The sequence below is a fragment of the Triturus cristatus genome, chromosome 6 (assembly GCF_964204655.1).
Source record: "Triturus cristatus chromosome 6, aTriCri1.1, whole genome shotgun sequence".
Taxonomy (NCBI): domain Eukaryota; kingdom Metazoa; phylum Chordata; class Amphibia; order Caudata; family Salamandridae; genus Triturus; species Triturus cristatus.
In genome coordinates, this window is record NC_140589.1 from 309,770,601 (window position 1) to 309,785,401 (window position 14,801).

The window sequence follows — 14,801 nt, forward strand, 5'->3', positions numbered from 1 at the left end:
GATATTTTTTTGGAAAACCAAAAACTGTACCTGCCGCACTGGCCTCTTGGGATAAAACTGGGAGCAGTACCCCCAAATCAGTAAACCCACACCAATCTAAGCCCAAGTCCATGTCTGTTCCAGAGGCAACCAGTCTAATAACGCCAACGCAGATGAGCAGTGATGTTGAAATTGACTTATCTCGATAGCAAAGTAGTACCCAATTGTTGCAGGAAACTAAGAGAACTGGACAGCAGCAAGAACAAAAGCCACAACCGCCAATAGTAGTTCCTCCTGAAGTAGGAGAAGTTCAAGAGATTGAGCTTCATGCTGAGGAAGTAGAGAAATCTGCTTCAGGAGATCCATTGTCTTCTGGATCTCAAGCAAGAAAAAGGATGGTTAGTGGTGCATCATCTTTTTCTTCAAGTCCCTCTTCTGATGATCTAGACACTGCTTGGATGCTGTCTCTGTCTGAGAGTGAGACATGCCACAAGACAGCTCAGATGAGGCAAGGGAAAAGGAAGGTTCCAGAAAGCTTTAGAGGTATGGAGGTAGATGTAGAAGAGGAGGATGATGACGAGCCAGTCATCATGGATGTTAGCCCAGCTCCAGTGGAGAATGACGTTACCCCATCCTAACTTCCCAGGGAGGATGCGGCCGAGGCACCACAGATCCAACTACCGCCAGCTGCCTATTTGCGAAGTCCCAGCAGCAACGTACATCCACAACCACCTCAGTAGAAGTAGGTACTGCTGAGAGTCAAACATCAAAATTCCCATCTGCCGCCAGTACATCTGACATTGGCAGTGTCACCAGCATCAGAAAGTTGAGCTACCCAGTTTGGGACTTTTTTTTGGTTAGCCAGAAGAAGGCGAACATTGCCATATGCTTCATTTGCAGAGCAAGTGTTAGTCAGGGTAAGCTTAGTACAAACCATGGTACCGGACACATGGTATTGCCCAATTGGAGTTGCAACAGTGTGCAGTGAAGAAGTCACTACTTCCCCCACTCGCATTTCCCCCAAGCCGGGCAGTGGACGGAGACTGCTCTACTCGCCGCAAGATCCGCACCCTCATTGACCAAGGACATACGATGGCCCTGATACTACTCAACCTCTCTGCAGTGTTCAACACCTTCTCCCACTGTGCACTCACCGCCAGACTTCGCAGCGCTTACATACATGGAACAGCCCTTGACTGGATCTGCTTCTTCCTCACTGGCAGAACAGAAAAGAATCAGACTGCCACCCTTCCTCTCCAAACCCACATAAATTAACTACGGAGTACCCTAAGGATCGTCACTCAGCCCAAGGCTCTTCAACATCTACATGGTCCCCCTCGCCGCCATCGTGATACAGCACTGTCTCAGCATAGTATCCTATGCAGACAACAACCAGCTCATCCTCTCCCTCACCAAGGACCCTATCACCACCAGACTCAACTTCCAGGAAGGAATGGAAGATGTTGCATCCTGGATGAGCAGCAGCTGCCTGAAGCTCAAAGTGGAGAAGACAGAGGTCCTCGTCCTCGGACCCTCCCCCTCTGCATGGGACCACACCAGAAGCCTCAGCATCGTCTCCTCACTCTCAATGTCCCAACAGGGCAACACAGTCGCCTCCAGCTGCTTCAACACCCTCTGCATCCTCCGAAAGACCTTCAAATGGATCCGCCCCGAATCAAGGAAGACAGTCACCCATGCACTCATAACCAGCAGACTGGATTACGGTAACGCCCTCTACCCTGGAATGTTTGCTCCGCAAACTCCAGAACATACTGAACAGCGTAGCCTGACTCGTCCTCGGCATCCCGCGACACAAACACGCCACCCAACCACCCCGGGACCTCCACTGGCTCCCCGTTAAGAAGAGAGTTATCTTCAAGATTCTCACCCATGCCTACAAATGCCTCCACAACACCAGACCCCAGTACCTCAATGAGAGAATTTCCTTCAACATTTCCAAGAGAATCCTCCTATCTGTTGACCTCGCCCTTGCCGAAACGTCGTGCATCAGCAGGGCTAGAACAGGTGGAAGAGCCTTCTCCTACATCGCGGCCAAGACCTGGAATGAGCTCCTGATAGACATCAGAGGCGCCTCCTCCCTGAACACCTTCGGGAAGGCACTCAAAACCTGGCTTTTCGATTGACCGGAACTGTCTACCCACCTCCAGCGCCTTGAGACCCTCATGGGTGAGTAGCACACTTACATTCCCCTGATTGATTGATTGATTGATTTGATGGAGAATACAACCAAACAAATGTGTGCCTGCCTCCAACCTTGGGCCTTGACTATGTATACAATTCGATTTACACTGGCCATTCTCTGCTTTGTGAACAAACGGTTCTGCATTCTGCAATGTACCTTGAATCAATCACAGTGAGCACACCAGAGGAACAGGTAAATGGCATGCATTGCATGCTGAGTGATTGTTGTTTGTTATGAGGTGTCATCATGTGTGTTGAGAAGAGATGATTTATGTGGTGTCAGGCAGTGTGACACTGGGTGTTTATTTATCTGTAACTATTATGCTTAAAATATATTAGTGATGATTTACAATGAATGCTGATCAACAATTTTCCCCTAAAGGTTATTTTTCTTCAGTCGCATTTGAAAGATAGCAAGATGCCTTCACCGGGTCTACTGCATAGTCCAGAATGCTTTGTTCTATTATTTTCTGCTTTATACTCCTCAAAGATTCAGATCCGACCAGTCCCTTAGATAACGCAAACACAAATCTAGTCTACATAAAAAATGACTCAATCTTTCCCTTCTTGTTTTGCAAAAACAAAATTGTACTACAGTCCAATCTATTGTATTTGAGTCGGGACTTGAGACACAGTTGATACAAACATATTTGGACACCATACTCGGAGTCAGGCTCAGGAGGATCAGAGATGGTGGAATGACTCAGGGTGTGGGTGTGACTACTTTGAGAACTGTCACCTGAAGAAGATGGAAGTTTTCAAATTCACTGAAACCAACCAATTTCATTTGGTTATGTCTTTGAAGTGGCCTAAAGGTAAACAACATACCTACACAACTCTGTGTAGTGGTGGTGAGTGACAGCGGTGAACTTTTACTTGATTGGAAAAATGCTATGTTGCTTGGTGTGTGTGTGTGCTCAGTGCTGTCCTGCTAAAATTCGAACCTAAGTGGTGCTTGGGTGGTGGGCCTGTTGTTGAAGGTATCTGGAAACAGACGTTTAGCCATACTGTCTCTGAGTGTTCTTGTTGCACTCCTGTTCTGCTCGACTTTCTCGGCCTTCTTGTGTTAACAAGTGATTGAATGTGACTTCAGTCTCTTACCATTCAAGCCTAAGGGTTAGAGTAGTGAATGGAGCCTATTTACTAGGCACTTCGACATGATTCTGTGCTCTTCCCCATAGATCAGGGCTTGCACACATAGCCTAGGGGATAGATTCGTTAGTATTAGGGATAACCTGTCCTGTAGTGAGGGTATTTAATGGAGCTGTGCCGAATTCAGGCCTGGTAGGCCTCAAACGGGAGAGACTCCATCTTTCTTTCTGCTTCGGCAGCTTGGGATGCTTCTAGGCCAAGAGTAATGTTTTAGTTATGAGGTGTTATTCGCTTGGAGAGAACCGGTTCAGGCCGGCCCTTATCGGAGGATTGTATTTTTCTTCATGCCGAAGACACTACATCAGGCCGGCCGGCTGGGAACGTGTCCTTGGTACGGGGAGGTACAAGAATTTGGTGGGCGGCAGGTTACGGGCCGGAATTTTCCATGAGGAAATGCACCTCTATATTAGTGAAAGTCTGAGGCAGTTACATGTTCAGTCCGTAGGCGGCATCTAGCCATTAGCAGTAAAGCTACTACTTATTCCAGGGAAGACAGACGCCATCTTGAAGGCGGAAAAGAACTGAGAGACAGATGCTTTCCTAACAGAATAGCCAGAGAGGAGAGAGTAGCCGATAAGGAAGAGGTCCCAGTGACTCGGAGAAGGGTGATTCCAGGCGAGCCGAGGCACAGACGAGAGGGGAGCCTAGATGACCATTGAGTGCAGGCTACATACTACTAAGGTGACGTTGACCCTTTCTTATTAGATTGTACAACTTAATCTTTCACTTTTCTTTGCAGGTTATGTGTTATATCGTAATGTTATGTGATTGTGTATGTAATGAGTAATAAAGTATCCAGTTTGTAGTGAACCAACATGTGATGCGTGTTCTTGTATAAGAGGGTAGCCTATTCTTCTAGTCAGCTGCGGCTACATGAACAGATGTTAACCCTGATCAGGTAAGTGGTAACTGAATAAAGGAAAGAGGAGCCCCTCGAACCTGAGAACAGGCTATGCCCGAACTGGCAATCCTTGTGTGATCTGATGAATAGTGAGACTGATTCCCTTTTTGTATGTTATGGTGATCATAGGATGAACTGTCGTATGAGACTGCCGTCTAGGTAGAGAGGTCTGGATTCGTAGGGGATCGCGAGGCCGCCGATTGTGCTGATACTGTCGTATGGGCAGAGAGGTCTGGGTTCAAATGGGACCGCGAGGCCGCCACTTGTGATACTGTCGTATGGGCAGAGAGGTCTGGATTCGTAGGGGATCGCGAGGCCGCCGATTGTGCTGATACTGTTGTATGGGCAGAGATGTCTGGGTTCGTATGGGACCGCGAGGCCGCCACTTGTGATACTGTCGTATGGGCAGAGAGGTCTGGATTCGTAGGGGATCGCGAGGCCGCCGATTGTGCTGATACTGTCGTATGGGCAGAGAGGTCTGGGTTCGTATGGGACCGCGAGGCCGCCACTTGTGATACTGTCATATGGGCAGAGAGGTCTGGATTCGTATGGGATCGCGAGGCCGCCGATTGTGCTGATACTGTTGTATGGGCAGAGAGTTCTGGGTTCGTATGGGACCGCGAGGCCGCCACTTGTGATACTGTCGTATGGGCAGAGAGGTCTGGATTCGTAGGGGATCGCGAGGCCGCCGATTGTGCTGATACTGTCGTATGGGCAGAGAGGTCTGGGTTCGTATGGGACCGCGAGGCCGCCACTTGTGATACTGTCGTATGGGCAGAGAGGTCTGGGTTCGTATGGGACCGCGTGGCCGCCATTTGTGATACTGTCGTATGGGCAGAAAGGTCTGGATCCGTATGGGATCGCGAGGCCGCCGATTGTGAGGTCTTGGTATGCATAGTAGGAATCCCCTGTCCTTAGGTGATAGATATATGTGGTTGCAGGACTGTAAATAGTTTCTAGGGAGGGGGTAACGTTCTGGCTGGGTTAGTGAGGCTCTGATGAGCGGGTTCTATCTGATCCGAAAACCCAAGCAGAACATTTGGCGTCACGAACCGTTTACGAAACCTGTGTGCGTTGTGGTTGTATCGTGTTTGCTTTCGGCGTGTGCGTGGTTTCGTTTGTATATTATTTCTATATACTTGTTTGTTATTTTCTTTTCCCTTTCTTCTTTTTCTTTTTCTCTTTTTCTTTCTTTTTAAAGATGTTTTCTAGAAAGTCGAAATGTACTTTTAAGTTGCCCGTTGATATTCCCGGCTGGGATTCAACGCCTTATGAGGCCTTGGCCCGTGAGTGGGCTGATTCTACTGGTTTGAGTGAGAATTGGAATTCTTTTTTGGAGCTGGCGGAGCCGGCTAATGTGATTACTTGTTTACAGAAGGCGCCGGTATCTAAGGGTGATGAGCTTCCCGTTTTGGGGCGCAGAGGTTGGATTGTTCTGTCTGCGTACAGGATTCTGCATGAGAGGTTGTTGAAGTTGCAGGACTTGCATAAGGATTTGGAAGCGAACTTTGTTGAGATTCAGAATGCTCATACTTTGTTGCGGTGTCAAAATAAGTTGCTTGCTGATAAACTTGAGACGTACCAAACTATTGCCGAGAGGGCGGCTGTGCGAATTGCTCGTTATAAATACAAGAATCGGCGTGGTCGGGTCTCGACGCGAAAGGTGCGTCTGGTTGTGGCGAAAGCCGGACTGGATTGGAATCCTGATGAATGGGATGGTAATATCTGGAACTCGAGTGATTCTCCTTCCTCGGGTGAGGAGTCTGCCAAGCGCGAGTCCTCTCGCTCCGGCCATGCTTGTAAATCTGCTTCTTGCGCCTCTGATGGTGCACCCCGTGATTGCGCTCGTCCTTCGAGCGGGGTCGATCCTTCTTCCACTAATTGTTCCTCTACGTGTACTGGTCGAGCTCCTTGTGATGCTCATCCCGCGGTCTCGGCGCATCCTGTTTTTCGACGGAAGGTGCAGCAGGCTCCCGGTGCTCCGAATGGTATTGCTTTAGACTCTTTGGAGGATTTTACTCAACAAGAAATTAGTGATATTTTGCAGCGATTTCGGCAGCGAGTTGGTGAGCCCTTGCTCACATGGATGGTGCGCCTTTATGAACTGGGCGCTGCTGGCATTATGTTGGATGCTGGCGATTGTTTGAAGTTTTGTTCCTTGAGTTCGGATTCTACTGTACAGGATCATTTTCGTAACTTTAATGGTGGTGGTCAAATTTCTTTGCTTCAATTGGCGACTGAGGGTTGTAATCAAAAATATCCTACTGAGTCTGACTGGCCTCTGAATGACAAGCCGTGGTATACTTTGCGCGATGCTGCGCAACGTCTCAAAGAGGAGGTGATGAAAACGGCGATTTTTCTAAATACTGCTGACAGGTTGCTTGATGGTTTCTTGACATCTTCTGTGCGGAATCGTATTATTCGTTCTTCCCCTGTTGCTTATAAGCAGGTCATGATGACTTTATTGATTAATCAGACTGGTAACATGTTATCTGTGGTGCTGGAATCGGTACGCCAACTCGGTGAGTTGGGTGAGTGGTTTAAACCTGAACGGCAGTCCCGGCCTGACACTCGTACTCCTGGTGACAATAAATTTACTAGACGTGATATGTTTTTTGCTCTTATGGCTGATGGTGTGCGGAAGGAGGACATTGATGGTGAGACTACTTCTCGTTTGTGGGAAATGTTTCGCAAACGTGGCTTGGATCGAAAGGAGGGTGCCCGGCGTGTTCGGACAACTGAGTGTGATCGTGGTTTTTCTGATGGTAGCGATGATGACGACCGCCGTGGGCGCTCTTATCGTCGTGATGATCGACGTTATGCGCGTGATTTGTCCCCCCGTCGTGAGAGAGACAGGGAGAGAGAGGGGGAAAGAGAGAGGGGGAGAGATGATTATGTTAACAGCAGACGTAGAGATGATAGGGATCAATCCCCTGAGTTGAGAAGGAGAGAGGATCGACACTTATTGGCCGATCGAAACCCGCAGTACACTGCAGGGAACAGTAATCCATTTCGTAATGGAGATGGATATGAACAGGAGGTATCGATACCTAGGAACCGTGAGAGTCTTTATCCTGATTTATCCTGGTACACAGAACACAATAAAAAGGACTAGGAAATAGGTCAAGCTCCAGTACACAGATGGGCTCACAGAGATAATAGACCCTATGTAGATATTGATATTTATTGGAGACATCGTAATATCCAAAGGGCCCGAGCATTGGTAGATACAGGAGCGGAGGCCACTCTTATTCATGGAAAATCAAAGAAGTTTAAAGGTCAGCCTTTTACAATTACCGGATTAGGTGGAAAGGAAACTCCCGCAGTTCAAACCTTACTTGAAATGAGAATAGGTAGAATTCCTAGAAAAGAATACTCTGTATTAGTGGTGCCACTCTTAGAATTCATAATTGGAATTGATATTTTGAAAGGAATGACTTTGCACTTAGATGATGGATGTTACCAATTTGGAACTAAACATTATATATCGTCCAGGCCTGTACGGGTTGGACGTTTAAGAATGCCCCCCATAAAAGTTCCCCAGGCGACAAAAGTGGTTCGTCAGAAGCAGTATCATATTCCAGGTGGTCATGAAGAGATTAGTACCACTATTCAGGAGTTGGTGGATGCAGGAGTTATAACCCCAGTTACTTCTGCTTGGAATAATCCTGTTTGGCCTGTACGTAAGAGTGATAATTCTTGGCGCATGACTGTTGATTATCGAGAATTGAATAGACACACACCCTCTTTGACTGTTGCAGTACCGGATGTTATTACCCTAATTGAAAGAATCCAGAAACATCCAGGTACATGGTATGCGTCCATTGATATTGCTAATGCTTTCTTTTCGATTACGATTGCCCCTGAGTGTCAGGAACAATTCAGTTTTACGTGGAACGGGCGTCAGATGACGTTTAGAAGTCTTCCTCAGGGCTATGTGCATAGTCCTACGATATGTCACCGGCTGGTGGCAGAGCATCTGGCTGAGGTACCGGTTCAGCCACAAATTCAGATATGTCACTATATTGATGATATTTTGATCCAAGGCGAATCACAAGAGGAAGTTCAGACCCAATTGGATAGAGTCATTGAGTGCTTGCGTGAGAAAGGTTGGGAAATCAACCCGGATAAATTACAAGGTCCGTCCCAGGCTGTGAAATTTTTGGGTATTAATTGGCATGAAGGGCACCGAGAAGTGATCCCTCAGGTTAAACAGAAAATTCTTGATTTTGCAGTTCCGAGAAATAGGAAAGAAGCCCAAAGCTTCATTGGTTTGTTTGGATTTTGGCGCCAGCATATTCCTCATTTGAGTCAAATATTGGCCCCTTTGTACCAGGTCACTCGTAAAAAGAATGCATTTGAATGGGGTAAGCCACAGCAAGATGCATTCAGTCTGGCAAAAGAAGCAATTCAGCATGCTCTGGATTTATGGCCTGTATGTGATGGTGATGTGGATTTGAATGTGTCTGTACAAGGCCTTTATGCGAATTGGAGTTTGTGGCAGAAACAAGGCAAGAGTAGAGTACCGTTAGGTTTCTGGAATAAAAAGTTACCTGATGCTGGTGAGCGTTATACACCTTTTGAGAAACAGTTACTTGCATGTTATTGGGCTCTGGTGGATACCGAGCAATTGACTTTGGGACATGATATAGTTTTGCGACCTGAAATTCCTATCATGCAGTGGGTTATGAGTTCGCCGAAAACTCACCGAATTGGACACGCTCAAGAGGCGAGTGTGATTACATGGAAATGGTATATACAAGACAGGGCACGTGTGGGACAAAAAGGAGTTGCATCTTTGCATGAGCAGGTGGCACGGGCGCCATCAACTGAAACTGAGAGTGAATGTTCCGTACCTTTAGTACAGGAGTCTCCTGTTAAGTGGGGTAAACCTTTTGATGATTTGTCCGCAGAGGACAGAAACCATGTCTGGTTTACGGATGGTTCAGCAAGGTTCATAGGGACGAAACGGCATTGGAAGGCAGTGTCCTATAATCCGATCACACAAAAATTGCTGAGTACAACTGGTGAGGGTAAGAGCAGTCAATTTGCTGAACTCTATGCTGTTTATCAAGTTCTGAAACAAGAGTTACCTGGCACATGTCATATTTTTACCGATTCTTGGTCTACTGCTAATGGACTGGCAGTTTGGTTACCGACTTGGCATTCCCATAGTTGGAAAATCCATTCCAAAGAATTGTGGGGAAAATAATTATGGCAGGAGATTTGGGAAATGCTCCCACAGAGTACTGTTACAATCTTCCATGTGGATGCTCATACCCCGATAGACTCTCTTGACAAATTCTTTCATAACATTGCAGATGAGAAATCTAAAATTGCTGAGGCAGTGGTGGACACGCAAGATTCTGATATTGCGGGATTGGCGAAATGGGCCCACCAGAAAGCAGGACACTTTGGAGAAAAAGCCACTAGCAGGTGGGCTGCTGATCGAGGAATTTATATTCCCCTAGATTTAATTAAAAATGTTATTCTACATTGTCCCATTTGTCAGCATATCAGGCAGCGCAAAATGCCCCAAATTGTTAAAGGTCATTTACATCGCGGGAAATTGCCCGCTCAAATTTGACAGATTGATTACATTGGTCCACTTCCTATGAGTAGGAATTGTCAATATGTTTGCACCATTGTTGATACATACAGTGGCCTGTTGGTGGCCCTTCCCTGTAAGCAAGCTACCCAATTGAATACTATTAAAACATTGGAATTGATTATGATGTATTATGGTGTGCCATTCCAAATTCAATCTGATAATGCATCCCATTTTCGTGGAAGATTGGTACAGGAATTCTGTGTGGAAAACAATATTGAATGGGTGTTTCATATACCATATTATCCACAGGCCTCGGGTCTTGTGGAGAGGTTGAATGGCCTGCTAAAAGACCAACTGCGCAAATTAACAGATGACAAGTATAAGAATTGGCGAGATTTTTTGCCTCAAGCGCTATTGATTTTGAATAACCGTCCTTTTCTAAATGCTGAATCCCCACTTATGCGTTTGTTTCCTCCGAATGTTGATGCTAAGCCCAATGAGATCAGAGAGACTGTGATGTACTGGGAGATTACTCCCGGAGCTTTGGCTCCATGCAGAGCGACCCCAGGGTCGGCAGGTTTAGACTTGCATGCCATGGATGACACCATTATAAAAAGTAAAGATCGAGTCATCATTGAAACAGGTGTTGGTGTTCAGATACCACCTGGAAATTTCGGATTAATTGCCCCTAGATCGGGGCTGGCTGTAAAAGGTATTCAGGTGCTTGGAGGAATCATTGATAGTGATTATCAGGGAGAGATTAAGGTGCTCCTGCTGAATAGCAGTGAGGTTGACTTACTGATACATAAAACTGACCGAGTGGCTCAATTGCTAATAATGCCTGTCTTCAGTGGTGAGATGGCAAAAGGCACTGCCCCAACGTTGCTAACTGTACGAGGCCAGAAAGGTTTTGGCTCCACAGACAATCCTGGGGCCAGAGTTTGGGTGCAGTCGCCTAAGAATCCCCCTGAACAAGCAGAGGTCATTGCAACCGGTCAAGACAATACCATTTTAGTTATGAGACCAGGGAAAGATAGCTGGGAAGCAGTCCCGGCTGACAAATGTTACTTACGAGAATGAATAATGCCTGTATTTGATTCTCTTTCAGATCATTCTTTGGACTGTTGCTGCAGGATGTGTCGGCGTTGGACTGTTTTTGGGCTGGTACGACGAGAGAGGAGGGATCCCATCAACCCGGGATGAGTTGAGAACCCGAGTGTCGCGTTCCTTCGCTGCATGGGATTCGTCGTCGAACTTTTGGACTTCACTAGCGAAACGGGTGACTAACGCCCCTCATTTCTGCTTGACACCGATGAGATCAGTGAATGACATTTTGGCAACTTGTTTGGTTGCTGTCCCTGCTTCGTTGGAGACTTTGACTCATATTTTCAATATATCAACTGCTCGCCCCAATGTTCTTCTGGGCGATTTCGCTACCCATGAGTATTGCCCCTTGTGTACTGAACTGTCAGACCCGATACCCCCCATCCAGTCCCAAATAGTTACCTATAATATCACACAAGGTGATTTGTGTTTTTTCCTTACATGTAATCCTAGTGCAATTTCGGAATGTATGCGTTTAAAATTGAAAGGTGCCACTTCATTCACCGCTCATGAACGAACTTTGTGCCTTCAAAGGACACCGAAAATATGTACTTCTGTTCAGAATAACATGACTTGCAGGAGTATGGTAGTTGCCCCCAGTCATTATCGCACGATGTTACTACCTGCCGGATGGCTTTTCTCATGTGGTAATACTTCCTGGCCATATGTCCCCGCAAATATTTCTGGAGGCCCTTGTGCCATTACTAGATTGAGCTTATTGATGTTTTCATCACATCCGAATGCCAACTCTCGTGTGATTCGAGATACAGTGAGGTTACAGGAGGATTGTGACTCATCTTTGCATTTATATTCTAGGTCCGAATACCTTAGCCTGGCTATTTCAATTATTGGTGTTCCTGCTTTGGCAATTTATAATGCCAAATCTATTGAGAAAATGGCCTGCTGGATGGTGAAATCCATTAATCATACTTCTACAGTCCTGTCGGACATGCTATTAGACGCCCAGGGTGAACGAAGGGCTATCTTGCAAAATCGAGCGGCCATTGATTATCTTTTGCTTAAACATGGACACGATTGTTCTGATTTTGAGGGTCTTTGTTGTTTTAACTTGTCTGATCATACACAATCCATTCGAGCTCACATTAATAAGCTACATGACTTGACAGAAGAAGTTAGAAAACACATTGACCAGGGCTGGTTTGACTGGCTCTTTAATTGGTTACCTGATTTGCATTTGTTACGTCAAATATTAGGAGGTATTCTGATTACTATCGCCATTTTGATTTCCATCTGTTGCTTTATTCAGTGTATTCCTTCACTACTTCCATTCTGCACACCTGGTACTAGACATAGATCAGTTAGTTTTGTTTCATATTATTCTTCCACAGATGTTAGTTCTGTTTAATGAATGTATAATAGACTGAAGTCAAGGGTGAAATGTTCTGCTCGACTTTCTCGGCCTTCTTGTGTTAACAAGTGATTGAATGTGACTTCAGTCTCTTACCATTCAAGCCTAAGGGTTAGAGTAGTGAATGGAGCCTATTTACTAGGCACTTCGACATGATTCTGTGCTCTTCCCCATAGATCAGGGCTTGCACACATAGCCTAGGGGATAGATTCGTTAGTATTAGGGATAACCTGTCCTGTAGTGAGGGTATTTCATGGAGCTGTGCCGAATTCAGGCCTGGTAGGCCTCAAACGGGAGAGACTCCATCTTTCTTTCTGCTTCGGCAGCTTGGGATGCTTCTAGGCCAAGAGTAATGTTTTAGTTATGAGGTGTTATTCGCTTGGAGAGAACCGGTTCAGGCCGGCCCTTATCGAAGGATTGTATTTTTCTTCATGCCGAAGGCACTACATCAGGCCGGCCGGCTGGGAACGTGTCCTTGGTACGGGGAGGTACAAGAATTTGGTGGGCGGCAGGTTACGGGCCGGAATTTTCCATGAGGAAATGCACCTCTATATTAGTGAAAGTCTGAGGCAGTTACATGTTCAGTCCGTAGGCGGCATCTAGCCGTTAGCAGTAAAGCTACTACTTATTCCAGGGAAGACAGACGCCATCTTGAAGGCGGAAAAGAACTGAGAGACAGATGCTTTCCTAACAGAATAGCCAGAGAGGAGAGAGTAGCCGATAAGGAAGAGGTCCCAGTGACTCGGAGAAGGGTGATTCCAGGCGAGCCGAGGCACAGACGAGAGGGGAGCCTAGATGACCATTGAGTGCAGGCTACATACTACTAAGGTGACGTCGACCCTTTCTTATTAGAGTGTACAACTTAATCTTTCACTTTTCTTTGCAGGTTATGTGTTATATCGTAATGTTATGTGATTGTGTATGTAATGAGTAATAAAGTATCCAGTTTGTAGTGAACCAACATGTGATGCGTGTTCTTGTATAAGAGGGTAGCCTATTCTGTTAGTCAGCTGCGGCTACATGAACAGATGTTAACCCTGATCAGGTAAGTGGTAACTGAATAAAGGAAAGAGGAGCCCCTCGAACCTGAGAAAAGGCTATGCCCGAACTGGCAATCCTTGTGTGATCTGATGAATAGTGAGACTGATTCCCTTTTTGTATGTTATGGTGATCATAGGATGAACTGTCGTATGAGACTGCCGTCTAGGTAGAGAGGTCTGGATTCGTAGGGGATCGCGAGGCCGCCGATTGTGCTGATACTGTCGTATGGGCAGAGAGGTCTGGGTTCGTATGGGACCGCGAGGCCGCCACTTGTGATACTGTCGTATGGGCAGAGAGGTCTGGATTCGTAGGGGATCGCGAGGCCGCCGATTGTGCTGATACTGTTGTATGGGCAGAGAGGTCTGGGTTCGTATGGGACCGCGAGGCCGCCACTTGTGATACTGTCGTATGGGCAGAGAGGTCTGGATTCGTAGGGGATCGCGAGGCCGCCGATTGTGCTGATACTGTCGTATGGGCAGAGAGGTCTGGGTTCGTATGGGACCGCGAGGCCGCCACTTGTGATACTGTCGTATGGGCAGAGAGGTCTGGGTTCGTATGGGACCGCGAGGCCGCCATTTGTGATACTGTCGTATGGGCAGAAAGGTCTGGATCCGTATGGGATCGCGAGGCCGCCGATTGTGAGGTCTTGGTATGCATAGTAGGAATCCCCTGTCCTTAGGTGATAGATATATGTGGTTGCAGGACTGTAAATAGGTTCTAGGGAGGGGGTAACGTTCTGGCTGGGTTAGTGAGGCTCTGATGAGCGGGTTCTATCTGATCCGAAAACCCAAGCAGAACAACTCCTTATGCAGTTTAACTTTTCTCCTTGATTCTTCAATATAATTTTTATTTTACAATCTACAGGCCTTTTACCCTGTGCCACACTGGAAAAATAATATAACATTCACCTTACTGAACCGCATTCACCAGGCACCCAAGATTGATGTACAGGAATGCATATGCAACTCCCAATTTGGCAATAAAATATAATTTTTTCTCTTTGACCATTAGAACTGTGGGGCATAATTAAAAGGAAGTGGCCGAGCTTGGCATTAGCCTCCTTGGCTTAATGCCACACTCCGCCACTTCTCAAATGCCGGGCTGCATTGTATTTACAAGAATATGGTGCAGCCTTGCGTTTCCCCCTGCTGTGGCATTAATTTAGCTGCCTAGCGCCAATGCAGGCACACTTGCACCATTGCGCAAGGGTACCTGTGTTGAGGGAAATCATTGTTTATGTGCAGTAAGGTGTCCCTTCCTGCACAAAAACAATCTGAAATGGCGTTTAAACTTCTTGTGTGCGGCTTAATGCAGCACACATAGAATTTGCAAATCAAATTTTATTTTAATGATTGTTTATGTGCAGCAAGAGACACCTTCCTGCACATAAACAATGCATGGCATTTTACTATTTCTATGTTTGCTGCACAATGTAGCACACAAAGAAAAAGCAAAAGTGAGGAGAAATTAAACATTTCTCCTCATTACACCAGGGTAAGATC

General features: G+C 46.4%; 1 long non-coding RNA gene across 1 annotated transcript in view; it reads left to right on the forward strand.

The window, feature by feature from the left end:
- Positions 1 to 1,045: 1,045 nt before the first annotated feature.
- Positions 1,046 to 14,801, forward strand: part of LOC146816789 (uncharacterized) — a 33,459-nt gene continuing 19,703 nt past the window's right edge. The window contains exon 1 of the long non-coding RNA XR_014962939.1: positions 1,046 to 2,166. This is a non-coding gene — a long non-coding RNA (uncharacterized LOC146816789). The remainder of the gene's footprint in view (positions 2,167 to 14,801) is intronic.